The following is a 15,151-nucleotide window of genomic DNA, read 5'->3' as shown; positions in this document are numbered from 1 at the left end:
TGTATTCAACACACAAGATATACTTCAGTGTGTTTTTTAAAAGTTCTTAAAACTTTAGCTCATTACTGTTTATACAAAGATCTTTGGTCTTTGGCTGACTAGCCCCGTCTTCTAGGGGACAGGTGCCGCCATGCTCGTTTTGACCCTGTGTCTTGGAACAGTTTTAAGTTGAACTAAGGCTGAGTGTGCTTAGAGTCTTGCTGCTCTTTAAAAAAGCATGCAGACTAAAAGAAAACAGACACTCTTGTCCACCCACACAAACTTTCCTCTTAAGCTAAAAATTTTGACAGCGCTAGTCCAAAGAGCATTGCACAGACTGAGCGAATAAGCCACAACTAGAACTTGCAGGCTTAAATGATGCAAGAGGGTGGGCAGCTACTCAGGAGGATGAATCAGAATTTCTCAGTGCATGGGTATACACTCTAAATATGAATTATTAAGGGGCTATCATACCCCCATAGTGTGAAAATAAATCCAGGGGAGGATGGAATCAGAAGGGGCTGAAGTTGTGGACCTGAATACTGATGTGGGAAGAGATCCCCGAGGAGGTACAGGTACTAAAAGGCCGCCAGGAAACCTACTTGGATCTCTCACAGCAAGTGCTTGATTGTGCCATTTAGCCTCTGCCTTGGCAGATCACAACTCAGATGGGACTGTCAGAAACCAAACTGGACACAGAATTTTCCTACATAATATAATGAAGTAAACTCACAGTGGACCAAAAAAGCAAGAGAAAGCAAAAACACCTGACATACTCTAAATCCAAGACATTAATACATACAATAGTATAGCCACTACTTCAATTAACTAATGCTAAATCAATTTGACAGAAAGCTACAATAATTAAACCACCAAACCAAACAGAGGAACCCAAAGGGTCAGCATCACAAAGAGAGGAAATGAAACATATTCTGATATTAAATTATATCTTGTGACATGTTTATTACTTAAATGAGTATTCTGACCGAAGACATCTGAACATTTCCATGATTGTGCATTCAAAATTTAAACGCAAATGATGTTGTTAACAGCTGGCGTTACCTTGCAGAAGCACCAGCTAACAGCAACAGGTCTGGCTAAACAACTGGGTCACAGCTCAAGCAATGAGCATTAACCAAATGTTACACAAATATGTACTGGTATATATTTCAGAAGGCAATTGTTTCTTTACTCATTTTTAGTTAAGAGTACAATTTGCATTATGGTTATGTTTGTTCTATTAAAAAAATTAGGGCCAATAGGATTTAATTATTTCACTTGGTCATACTGGCAAACAATTAGGACCTGTGAATAAATTTAGACATCTTTTGCAGAGTGTCAAGATGCGATTGGATACTGACATTGGTAACATCTGATTTTGAAAGGTGCATATTATACGCAGTTAATTGTCTGAAAAATTAGATGAAAAAAAACCTTGTGCTGAATGCTAATGCAATTTGGGTGCAGGTTGTGAGAGACGAGAGTATTGACATAAATATGTCTTTCAGCACAAGGTTGTCTCAATCCTTTCTACACTGTTCCTGGGGCAAACTGTCCAGATACTGACACAAACCAGAATTACATAGCAACACAGTTTGTGTCTCTGATGTTTAACACAAGGAATGGGCCGGTGTTATGTCTTTGATATTCAGCCAAACTCCGTACAGAATAGGTACACTAAATTTTACCACTAGCTGTCGCACTTGTCTTAGCAGGTGCTCCCAAGTGGTATATCATGAACATAAATTAGCATAGAACAACTCCAGTCTACGTGGCGGTAGTTATGAAACTCCAGGCCAATTATCAAAAACTAAGCAAGGTAAATTGAAAGGTCTGCTGTTTTTAGTTATGGCAAAATGTATATTCATCATGCAATTTGATATTCTAAAGAGATGAAGGATACCAGAAGTATGCATTGGTTTAGTCTTTCTAAAATCCTGACAGATGAACAGACAGATATGGAAAACATCACCTTAGTAGTATTAGCTGAGTCTGGCTGATGTGTCAATAACAGCATCTAGCCAGGCAGCGTTGAACAAAGGAATGTGAAAATACCAACATATTTAACGTCTCGCATTGCAATTAATCAACTATAATTACTGCAAGAGTCAAACACCAAATAAAATTTCCAATAAAATCAAACTGACAATAGAATTTAATACTTGGCACCAACATAGGTCAAGAGATTAGGTTAGGTGTTAGGTCCATGTCGACCTAACATATCACCTATGCTCAAGAACACGCTGGTATAAATACTTTGCACAGAATTGTTTTTATTTAGTAAGTAATTAAATCTATCAGTAAATGTACCACTTAGCCAGGAGACTAGTTTAGTCCCATTGAAGAAACAGAGTTTCTTTTGTCTACTTTTCATGTTGCATATTATGTCAGGTTGGTGAGGTTCAAGCCAGTCAAGCAAAACAATAAATATGTGAAAGATTAACTATTCAAAGAAAGACAGACAGAGAGCATCTTGTTTGTCTGACCGTTCATCTGTCCTTTATTTTGTGTTGTCTTAAATTGGATTTTACAGTCATTGCTTTTATTTTCACAAGAAAGATGCTCTTTTATAAGCCTGTTAGGAGAGTATCCAATTGCATTGTTTAAACTTGGTCCAAGAGAATTAAAACTATATAAAAAATCACAAAGCCTAGACTGATGTCAGTACTTGACCGATTGTCTTCACTATTCATCTCTAATCTCAACAGCACATTGCAAGCAGTGTGTAGGAGAGGAAAACATAATCGATGAATGAGAAGTGGTGAGCAAGTGAGGACAAGATGAAGAGTGTGTTTTTTTAAGCAGTTATTTCATGTTCTCCAATATGCAGAAGAAACATGAAGTCAAGACAAAGAAATTGTGTTGATACTACTTTCAATTCACACTTAAGTGACTGAGCATAGTGCCGCCAATTACCTCAACAACCCACCAATGCAACCCATGTAAAGTGATGGAATTTGTTTCAGTTTCTTCAAGCTACGTATATACTGATTGTAGAATACCATGACACTGTATTTGTATAAAACAGTAAATTCAAGTTTAAGAGTAAGTTGATAAAATTAGTGTAGCTTTTCCTCACAAATTAAGCTCCTCCAAGCACCCAACAAAGTAAGTTTAGCTGGAGCTGCTTGTAAGCAAAGAATGCATACATTCAAGAGATTACTTGAAATGAAGCAGCAACTGAAGCACAGCTGAAATACTTTAAGGTGCTATCTCTCTCAAAGAGCCTGTGTTCTGCTAAGAAATCCCAACTGTTGAACTACAGAAGAATGCAGAGTAGCAAGTATCTGGTACAGACAACACAATGGACTTCGCAAGAGTAGCATGCACATGCAAGAGTGAGTCATATTACACTTTAGAATACAAGATTTTTGAGAGCTCTGGATTTGAGCACAACACTGGCTTGACAGTTTAATGCTTTAAACAGAGGCTCATTGCCTTTTTAATCACTTGAAAAGTGAAACTGAGAAAGAGAGAACATGGTTTGGGTCAGTCCAATGGTCCATGCATCTCTGCAACCAATGAGAGGTTGCATAAATGCATGCACAAAAGTTTTTTTTTTCCTCAGTCTTTCTCGCTCAGGAAGCAACACTTTCAAATGGTCAAGCATGATGAAGATTCTTGCTTTATACCAATAGATCTCTTAAGATGAACCTCCAAAGCCACGTCTGGGTAGAAAAGGGGACAAACAAACTGATGTTGCACTATAATTGTCTCACAAGAGGGAAACCTAAAACATTAAATCAACAGCTGTCTGCTACAGCTGAGCAATAAGATAGTATCAACCTATCATACAATTACCATATAGTAAAATATAACAGGATTTTGGCCATTATCACCCATTTCCACTGTCCGCTTTGCCTCAAACCTGCCCATATGTTAGCAAGAAAGGGTCTATTGAATGAGAATACGACTGATTCTAAAAAAAAATAAAATAAAAAAAAACAGGGTGGAAGCACAACTCCCCATGGAACATAGGCAGGCTCTCAATAACAATTCACGCTGCCATAGGTGATTTGATATAATGTTTCAGCCAGCAGATCATATCAACACTTTCTAAAATATAAGTACTTAGTTTTCTAAAGGCTAAAACCTAAATGGGACATTATTTCATATTTTTCAATTATTTTAGATAGGCTTGTGCAATAAAAACAAAAGCAAGGAATATCTCCAAAAGACTCTTCAACCATAGCAATAAGTGCTCAAGAGAACAATTAAAAGTCCTATCTATTTATTATAACGCAATTTTCAGATTTTTGAGGTCATAATAATTTGACATCATATTTAATTTCATACACTAATCAGTTCATTGTAGCAATCTGGACATCAAAAACCAGGGACATATTAGACCATGATTTTTGTGTCATGTTACATCCATTATACCCCTCTTTTAGTTTGTTCTTTTATTAATTTGAACAAATCCAGCCTGAATGCAATGGTAAGCCATGCCATTATCACATTACAGGTTTTCCTGCTCCCAGGTAAAGCAATCATGTTAAGGACAGAACTACTGAAAAGGCAGCCCCTTCAGAGGGGCTGTAAATGGAGATGAGACTACTTGAGATGAACTCCTAATCAGCTGCCAGACACAGACAATCTCTCTGATGACTGGTGAAGGGTATTCATTGGAGAGGAGTTTAACATCATTGCGTGTGATTGACTGGGCTCTCAAACACTGTGTGTTAAGGGGGCTCCTGGGGTTAGCCTGGTCAGACAGAACAAGTGAGAGCAAGAGACAGAAAGAGAGGAAGAGGAGCAGAGAGAGAGGACCCTTCTGTAAATAGGTAGTCCACAGAGAATAGGGCTGCAGTCTAATGGAGCCTCAACACAGCCTGTCTGTCAGTCAGTCAGGTGAAACGGTCCTAATGAAGACAAGGTCCTAATGAAGACAGCTTTGCACCAAGTTGTCTCAAAACTGCAGAGCTAAAACAAAGACACCTACCATCCATTTTTCCATTCTGTTGGATATTGCCCTCTAAAAGTAACTAACAAGTGCAAGGGGAGATCAAACTCTAGGCCCAAGGCAGCAAACAACAGATGTTTATTCTCTGGAATGTGACTGAAGAAACAGCATAGGAGACAGCACTGCAGTAGCAAAGTTTTAATTCAAGGCTGCAGGCAAAATGCCCAAAATAATTACATGTTCTGATGAATTCAGGGCATATGGTAATATCCATGATAAATTCAGTTACATTCTTAGCAAATCATGAAATGCCCATGGCCGATTAGATTACTTGACTTAACTTAATTGTTGTGGAAGATCTTATTGCCTTTCAATGCTGCCTGGGATCAATATGTTGCTATAATGCCAAACAAGAAATCAGGATCAATTAGAATGTAAGAATCAATATTTGTATTGGCAAATGGGTGAAAAAAATGCAGATTGGTGTGGCTCTACTGGAAACACATCCAAAATGTGTATAAAATTGTATTTCTTACATCAAAATGGTGAATGAAGTTCAGAAAGAATGAAGAAGACAGAGATCAGTCAGAGTGTTACAGAATTGCCAGGTCAAACCTGTACACCTCTCTGAAACAGATCCGATACAAACAGAGCAGTATCATCCTCATTAAGGGAAGATTCACTGCAGTTGTATCAAGGTGTACCGAATAAATTGGTGAATATGTGTACAGGTGTGCAATTTATTTTTCATTCCAACAATGTTCATTACCGTCTGAACAGTTTCTGCTCATCTATGTACATATTTTAATTGAAACTGAAAAAGTAACTCATAATCACACCCATTTCTTTAGCTTGATTGGCTACATCACGCTAAAAGTAGAAACTAAATAGATAACTGGAGTTAACAGATGATTCACAATCTTATTAATAATGCACAACCAGGATATTGCTTAAGAGAGCCACTTAATATGCACATGAACACTGGGATACTAATAAATTTTACAGATTTCTAAAATACGTCCCCCAATAGACTTAAAAAAAAAAACCAAAAACAATAATTGCAGTGACTGAAGAGAAAATTCAAAGATACTGGTAAAGCAACACTGGAGGCAGATGAAAGTAGATTATACTGTATTTTGTCTTTGAAAAAATGGAGCACACAGGCCCTTGTCATTTGGTTGTTGTTTTTTATTACTATTGTTAGAACCGTCTGATAACAGAGTATCATGTATGAAGATTTACAAAAATGGGCCCTTCAAGGTGGTTTACAGAAGACCCTGCCTGGATGTTATAGGAAGCCTGTATTACAGGCTTCACAAAAATTAAAAATGCTTTTAGGGTTGGTATTACAGCAGTAGATAAAATTTGAGAGCCAATCATATGCACTGTCCATCCCAGCCCAATGGCATTGCCTCAGGACACAGCCTCTGGGTACCCCCAAACCAGGAATTGACCTGAAATCTCCACAGTAAGTGCCTTGTCACAGGGCCACCAGGGGCTTCAGCATATGCCACTAAATCCCTGGCATACCTCCCCATGGTAAACAGAGGCCCTGCTAATGGAGGCATGATTCTCAGTATGTACTGTATACGTCTGTACCTCAAACTGTCCTTCAGATGGCCTTCTACTCCTCCTCACCGCCAAAGGGCTTCATGGCTGAATGAAACAACACTGCTTGACTTGCTACATGAGAGAAAAGAGAGAAAAGAGAAAGGGTGACATGAGACAGAGACCTCCTTCCTCAGGGTTCAAAGACATGAGGGAATTTTTTTGTGGAACTGCTGAGGCCAAGAAATGCAAGCACAAACTGTTCACCAGATGTGCTGTCAATCAAAGATAATTTCTGTGTATGCAAACAAGCATTCAAACATGTATATATACTGTTACATCCCTGGTGAAATCCAGGGATTGGGGGTCATAACACAAATCAGCCAAGGAAAAACAAAGAGTATCGGAAAACATGAGTACAAAGAAAATTATATAATTCATTCACAATATAATTTAAATATGCAACCATCCGATTATGGCTGAAATACACCAGTCATGTCTGTTGCATGACATGGCTGTCGTAAAAGATCATTTCCACTGACTGAACAATCACATGACAGATCTCTGCACAGTCTAGTTTGGACTTCTTTTTCCAAGACAATACCAGTCAAGTGTTGCTCCACCCAAAATGTGTATTTTGCCTTTCAAGAACTCAAATACTACAGGTGTCTTGAGCTCACAAAATGTTTTCTACAAAGAGGCACGTTCTACAATTGGTTTTAAAAATATTAACTCTGTACAAATACTGCTTTTAGCATATTTTCTTATATGCAACCTATATTTCTTTATGTGCAACATATGTATTATCTTTACATGTACTGTCGTGGAAGGATCCAAAACCCACCACATTTGTGTAAACAGTAGTATATTTGAACTTCTTAGTGTAAACTGTAGCACTGAGGAGCTGACCAATGAGCCTTGGCAACCAAACCTTTCAAAGCATCAATCTGTGTTGACGTTGTTTATGCATGGATAGCTACTGCCATTCAAGCCCACGCAGTGACCTCTGCACCAAAACACAGTCATGGAAAGCAGCTTTACACGTCTTTACCCTCACAATGGCCAGTGTCTCTGCCATTCTGTGGGCATCTACCATAATTGCAGGGCTGTGTAGGTCTGTGGAGTACTGGGGCTTGATAAAGCTGTCATTACTATACATATAACACTGGTGAAACACAATCCAAGCACTAGGTGCAATACAGTCACAGTATTATCTTTCCTGTTTAAGTCTATAATTAGTTTTTCATTGTTACAAAATGGGCATATGTTTCATGGAAGAATGAAAAGAAACAGATTACTTCAAACCTTAACCCTGTCCTATTTCTCTGAGACAGTTTTATAGCAGGCATCGATAAGAGGAGAGCTACAGGGAGGGACTTTATAATGTGTCTCGATATCAGAGAGTATGTGGGGAGTTCAGAGGCAGAGTGGAATGAGGAGCCTGGGGCTTATGTCTTCAAATCACAGCTTTCCCAAGCACTCTCTGCTTTATAACAGTGAAGATGTTAGAGGAATGGCAATTATACTTTTGACTCTTTGGCTCTTACAGTACGTGTGTCTGTGACTACATATAAGGTATAATAACAAAGTGGCTTCTGTCCAAGATGGCGCAATTAGTTTACAATACACCTTCCCTCTCATATCTACACGGTATTTTAGGAGTAAAGGGGTTTATGCAGGCATCCATAAAACATAAAGGGGTCAAATTTAATTGCAAGGGAAGAAGGAGATGAGACCAGACTAATTATCTTTATAGCCTGATGGTAATATTTTATTTAACTTAAGCAGTGTGTCCTTTGCAGCATTGGCCAGTTGACAAGATTTTTACTCTGTAGAAAGAAGCTGAGTACATTTCCGTGGCAGCTGTGACTGCCAATATTGAAATAACCCGTTACAATATCTAACGGCTTAGGAACTTAAAATAACCCGTTTTGCCCAACATTCTCATAGTTGGAATCAAATATTTACATTACTGACATATACAAACAATAAAAAGCAGCAAATACTGGATTTTAGGATTTATTTCTTAAGAAATTACTAAGCAATTAAATATTTGCAACTCTGCAATCTAACCACTTCTCCCATTTGTCTCCTCTCTCCAAGTGTATTTAAGTTGCAGTCCTAAATAGTGACTACAACGCACATATGATAATACTTCGTTGGAAAAGAGGGCACTCATGATGGAGACAAGGCAATAGGAGAGAGAAGATAGACTGAGAAGGAAAAAAAACACCTGAAAAATAAATTGAGTGAAAAACCAAAGACCAGAGGGAAGAGTGGTGCCAGGGGAGCTAAGCGAGGCTTGTGCCATGCTATTGAGCGTCTGAAAGAGCACATCTCTGATTTCATCCATTTCTGCTTTTTCCCTTTCAAAGAGCACTTGAAAGCTCTTCTAAGGTATCAAGCAGGTGGGGAGTGTGAGGTGAGGTCGAATGGGGCTGAGATGGGCAGGGCAGGGGAAAGTAGTTCCCTCTTCCTCTATCCAATGCACCAAAGAGGAGGATTCCTAGGTCCAAAGGCCCAGTGGCCCAGAGCTCCAGCTAAAGGTCTCTGAGGAGCCTTCAGTTAGGTAGAGGTGGAAATTGGAGGCATGAGGCTAGGCACCTGGGATAGCGGTTACACACAAAAAGATAAAAACTACTCACTTGGAAAAGGAGCGCTTGTATATATTTCAAAATATAATACCGTCAAAGATATTTTCTTGTTTTTTTTTTTGGATAAACAATTCATTATATATTAATTCTTGCAATGTTATTTCTACTTAAAAACAACAACAATATGCAGCACCAGGGCCAGAGCCATAATTTTAGAAATGTGACAGGAAAAAACTGTTTCTTAAAGGATTCATGTAATGATAAGCTCTCCTTTGATTCTTACTAACATAAATGAACTGAATGGGACATAGTGATATACCGAAACCTGTTTTTGTGCAACTAATGAATCAAATAACCACAAAGGGGTCAGGGCAAATGTCAAAATGAATTTTCCTTAATCAAGCATTTTACGAAGAGGACACAAGTTTTTACTGTACTTTGCACTTATACTATTCTAATGTTAGCTTACATGTTGTATGTTGAGCTAAGAGCAAAGCCACAGTGAAGACTCAGTTAAGTTTGATAACGGTGGTGTAATATATTAGAAAGTGATGCAATCTACTTACAGTCCATCTCTGAATTACAATTTAAAATGTTTTGCTCCCTACTCTGACCTCTAAGACCTGGACCTACGTCAAAAAAATTGAGCCTACAGATATGATGAGGTCCCAAATCAGAAGGCGCCTTAAAAGTGATTAAACATGTTCTTAAATTCATCAAAACAAACAAAACATAGATAGCCATTAAAAATGTGAAAAGGTGTGTAAGAGTGCTAAAATGGGTGTGATATGGTCACTTTTTTTTTTAATTCTTAAGAGTCGAGTCTTTTTTCTATGAGTTAGAAGGAATGATGAGACTTTTGGGAGAGAAGAGTCCAAGGAGTTAATGTGAGTCAATATGGCACATCTTTATTGAAAACTGAAAAACACTGCTGAGGTGTTATAAGACAGTATCGACACAATCTTTTTCATTTTAATTCGCACTTTAATACAGTGGATCAAAACAGCAGCAAGCCTTTGAACATTTGGTCGTCTGGGAGTAACTTCAAACAGTATCAATTATAGAAATCGGCTCGTAGGACTGAAGTCAATTCCCTATCAATAAAGTACTCTATGGCAATCACCAAGAGATTAGTTGAGAGATGAGCTAAGTACATACACACAAGGCTGCCTAAATCTACTGCAGGTTGGAAGCTCCTCCATGCACTACAGGGTAGGTAGCTTCAGGTGAAAAAACAGGAGGCACTCAAATCTAACAATGCATAAAGAAAAAACAGAAGACCTGCTAATGAGGAATTCCTGGGAAAACAGGAACCCTCAAGGTTCATACAAAAATTATTTTTACATTTTTTTCCCCCCACATCTTTGAGGTACATTTTTATGACCATACATTCTTGTAAATGTCTGTTTACACATAAAATTTAAGAGAAAAATCCATTTTAAAATTGACCACTGCACATTCAACTAAAATAACAACAAGCTAAATGATTTGTTATAACATGGTCAAAACAATTATTACAACTTTGGCGTCCATCGCATGACGCACTAATAGCCAACATGTTCCCATGGACTTGGGAACACACTACAACTTGCACATTCTATAGTTTCACCTTCTGTGTAATGACTTATCATTTTATCTGTTTGGTTTGATCATATTTTTAAAGTCTAGAAGACCCACAAGAATATATAATGCTACCCTCGGACAAGTTAATTGAGGGTTGAACTGAAAATTAGCATCCTTGGCCAGCAGGAGTTACAAGTGTTTCTTTTATACAGGCCCCTGCCTTCAACATTGTATCAAGGTTTTTTCAACACCTATGCAGGACACAGCTGCTAGCTTTGTGCACTCCATACTGCTGTTTCTTTTCTTGTGCAAGTGACCCTTTTTTGTCAGATGATCTTCAGCAGCACCCTCTACAATGCAAGAGTAAAAAGCTGGTCACTGCCCAAAGTTCCTCATTGTAAAAGGTTGAACAAAAGTAGAATGAGAACAAATGTAAATTTAAAACCCAGACGTGTTTTAACATAATCTGCAAGGCTACGAGAATTTTTTTTTTTTAATGAAGCTTTGATTGTTCAAACACTTACAGAGTCTTCTTGATTAGTTCAAAAGTTCGACAACTAATCTTGTGAATCAAAGGTTAACTGCCCCAAGCCTCCAAGACTTTCATAAAGAATGTTCTGTTTTTAATTAACAATCCTGAAACAATGCAGAAGAAACTATGCGTTTTGCAGTTTACACTGTACTTGAATAAAATAAGTATGGCTGTTATTGTATTGCTAATGGTTAACTGTCAAAGAGATGCATATCGATCTACAAAAAAAATGCACATGCACTTTGACAGATTCATTTACATGCTTGTACAGAAGCATACACCTACTTCTGCACACTGGTGTTGTATAGATCTATTGACAAAGCTGTGCCATATCACTGACACCTTCAATCTTTACAGGCCCTTTTCCCTGAAAGCCTCTGTTACGACACAATCATTACAAATTGATTGCTGCAAAATAGCTAACAATCATGATTAAATCATTAAATTCTTGTCTACGCTTCAGAGAATGGGGAGAAAATTAACTTCCCACCAACCTCATTTTTTTAAACACGAAATAATGATTTTCTGCCAGTCTAATTACAAAGCCAACATCTGATCAAGCCCGCATCCAGAGGGGATTATCACATGCACCAGTATTAGACCTCATTACCAGCCTGAGTGCAGAATTATTACATCTTGTAATTGGATGGTGAGATTTATATACAGATCAGGCCGGTTTCTGTAAGATTGTAATTACAGGCTTCGTTGGTTAGCTACTTATCACTCAGCAGTGGAGTGCTGGAAATCGGCGCGTGGAGGAGCATTTCATTAACCCCTAACCCTGACGGAGGGGGGAATTGCTGTACCTTACATGTCTGTTTTAGGGACAACAGCATCGTTCACACATCAAATAATTTATCACCACCTCACTTGCCCTGTGCCTGGTTAGAGTGTATCTCATTGCTTTGAACTCTACAATGGATGAGATCATGGGAAATTTGTCTGAATAAAACACGCATTTTGTTGATGGCTGAGCCTGTTTTCTAATGACTCAAAGTAAGTATGACCCAAACTGTTTAGAGGTAAAACCCACTAAAAGTACATTAAAACAAAAAGGAACCATGAGTCTGTCCTTACATTTAACTTCACAATTACTACAATTATTTTTGCAACTTCACACATTAGGTGTGATGCTATTCTTGTTGACCAACTAGTTGCTTTGAGTTCATGCACACAATACTTAACCCTTTTTTTCTGGAGGAGACCGTTAATAAATGGACCATGATGCTTGTTAAACACCGTTCCTTCAGTGGCACAAATCTTCCAAGTGTGATTAGACGGGGCCGGCTTGCTACAGCATGAGCCAAAGAGAGAGATAGAGAGGCTTCTACAGCCGTCATCATCAGTCCTCATCACAACTCAAGCAATGGCTGCTCTACTTACAAACGGGTCACTCTCGATAAAGCAAAATAAATCTGCTCTGACACCTAAGTCAAGCTCTGACAACTTTTACATATGGTAATAAATTGAAAACAGGACTGAGGCAAATCTTGAGGCAAATGAAATGAAAAATGACAGAGGGAGGAAAAACAAGAAATGTGTGTTATAATGTGAAGCTGATGGAACACAACTAATTTGTGGTACTACAGCATCCTGCAACTCAGCAAGAAATGCTTCGAGATTCATGTCAGGGTGACACTGGTGGCGAAGAACAGAAAGCATCAGCACCTCCCCATCCATACAGCTTACTTTCTCTCTGCATATCACCAAGCCCTCCCCTGTAACAATCAATACAGGCCTCCATTTTATGAGACAAGGAGTTAACTTGTTCAATTATGCCACAGACAGCTCTATTCTTTTGTAACAAGTAATCTGGGTAGTGAAATCAATACTGACAGGCTCATGGCATGCTAGCTAATTTCATATTACCTCCAGCCAATGGCAGAGCCGCCCGTAATGGAGCTGTAGTTCCACTTCATTATGAGGAAGGAGGGGGGATCAATACCAGCACTGACTCACACAAGCCCACGTTGAAACACACACACACACACACACACACACACAGACGCCAGGTCTGCCATTCCACACACAGTCTAACACAAATATATGTGCAGAGAAGGCAACTCTGCTACTTTAGAGCTCCCATGGGACAACACAGAGCTGTCTGATGCAGGGCAGATGGGGTGGGGGTGGTTGTGGGTGCGGGGTCATAACCCTCCCACCCTTTGTGAAATAAATTATACTTCCAATCGCCAGCAAACAGACGTGTTCACACACACACACAACATACAAATACCTAACTCTCTTTTTCAAACTGTCAAGCCATCGTGAGGCAAATATGCCCATTTTTATTCACTGATCTGCCTGTAAACTTATACACAAACATAAACACATGCACACAATTAACACTTCCTCACAACAAGGTCATAATCTAAATCAGAGGCTGACTACTGAGAGGGATAAGGGAAGTAGAAAGGGAAAAAAACAGAGGATAACCTTCAGATGGCGGATGAAGTCTTTGACCTCTGCAGCTAATTACAAATTAAACTCCATATCTTCTTTTGTAAAAAAAAATCTCTCCATTCTTTTTTCCCATTATTGTTATCACGCTGTAGGATTAGCTGGGGACTAAGGGGATGATGTTGTCTAAGCCGATGTCAACTGTACAATTACTCTACTCATCCATCCCTTTCCAAGAAAAATAAGACACTGTAGATTAAGATAAGCTGTCTTGAGAAAGAATGGAGATGTAAAGCCTTTGACAATTACTAAGTACACTTGGCACAGGGTGATGTTTGTACTTTGTAAATAAACTAAAGACTCATTAGACTTAACTCTGACATTTTTTTTCATAACTTCCTGTTATGCTATTTAGATTTTTGCTCTCATTAATAATCTTTACCAGGTTAGATGACAAGCACCATGACAGGAGCATCAGTTTTAGCAGAGGGCATCCACAGAGCAGCAGGCTCCATGAGAACATATCTCAACTGCATCAGGCTTGAGCACAATTAAATGCATTTTAATCTCAATATCCCTTAATATACCTTATTGTTCTCCTTTAATTTCCTTGCAACTATTCCATGAGGAGCTCCACTTATCAAACAGGCAGGCTTTGTAAGCTTGAGTTGTGCAAAACTAGGATCATCAGTCCTTTGCCTTTAACATGCTGGCAATGTCTCAGCAACAGGGGGCACAGGTCTCTAAGAAATGCCTGAATAAGGAGGGAATATAATGAAGACATATCTATTCACTGGTGATATGAAAGATTAAGAGTATCAACATGTGCTGAAGTAAACAGCTCGATGATTTTTGCCACAGGAAAACAAATGGAGTCACAGAAATCATCACTATTGCTGAGGAAGTTTATTCATGATCATATTGGTTTTTATGATAGAATTAAAATACGTGAGAAAAAGTTCTTTTGACCAGGAGACGATTGTCTTATGTAGTGTAGTCACTTTGTTGTTCACACAGTATGTGTGACACAGTTGCAGATACCACACTGGAGAACCACCATGTGTTTTCAGGTATTAAGTTGCCATGTTATTTCAGCTTGATGGTGCAGATGCAGCACAGCCTATTAAGGCCAGTGTTCACCTATTACTCCAATAACTTCAGAGTAAACAAAAATCAGCAGAGGCTATTATGTTAAATATCTGTCAGCCTTTTAATGCCTATTTGAAAGTTAAGCATTCTACCTTGTTATCCACCCAAGGTGACCAGATCACCAACACATGTACTATCCCTGAAACTCATATTTGATACAACTGTATGATCACTACGTACCGTTTTTATAAGAGGGACATGGAATCTTCTAGTTGTTTCCATTGTGTGACAGCATGAATTAGTTGTATGTGTGCCTACGTAGGACGCATTCAGACACAGTTTTATACCTACAAGTATGTAATGAACTGCATGCAAGAAAACATTCACCATGTTTTGACACTGCACAAAGCCAAAGCCTAATACAGTTACATACAATTTATGAAAAAAAAAAAAATGAGTAGAAGCAGGACAGCATACTTAGGGCCACAGGTACATGTCCATAGTGGGAGTTCAACAGTAGCTGTTACGTGGCCCATATCAGCA

At 38.6% G+C, this 15,151-nt stretch overlaps 1 protein-coding gene across 21 annotated transcripts in view; it reads right to left on the bottom strand.

Moving 5' to 3' along the window:
• The window catches only part of LOC147269674 (uncharacterized), a 353,014-nt gene that overhangs the window by 331,890 nt on the left and 5,973 nt on the right, over positions 1-15,151 (bottom strand). For all 21 annotated transcript variants that reach the window (XR_015110555.1, XR_015110556.1, XR_015110550.1 and 18 more), the window contains one exon: positions 6,482-6,565. The gene's annotated coding sequence lies outside the window, so the exon portion shown is untranslated. The remainder of the gene's footprint in view (positions 1-6,481; positions 6,566-15,151) is intronic.

The sequence above is a fragment of the Aulostomus chinensis genome, chromosome 2, assembly GCF_037954235.1.
Source record: "Aulostomus chinensis isolate RoL2024-O1b breed Wild chromosome 2, RoL_Achi_v1.0, whole genome shotgun sequence".
NCBI classification, from domain to species: Eukaryota; Metazoa; Chordata; class Actinopteri; order Syngnathiformes; family Aulostomidae; genus Aulostomus; species Aulostomus chinensis.
This window is presented reverse-complemented; position numbering and strand designations above follow the sequence as displayed.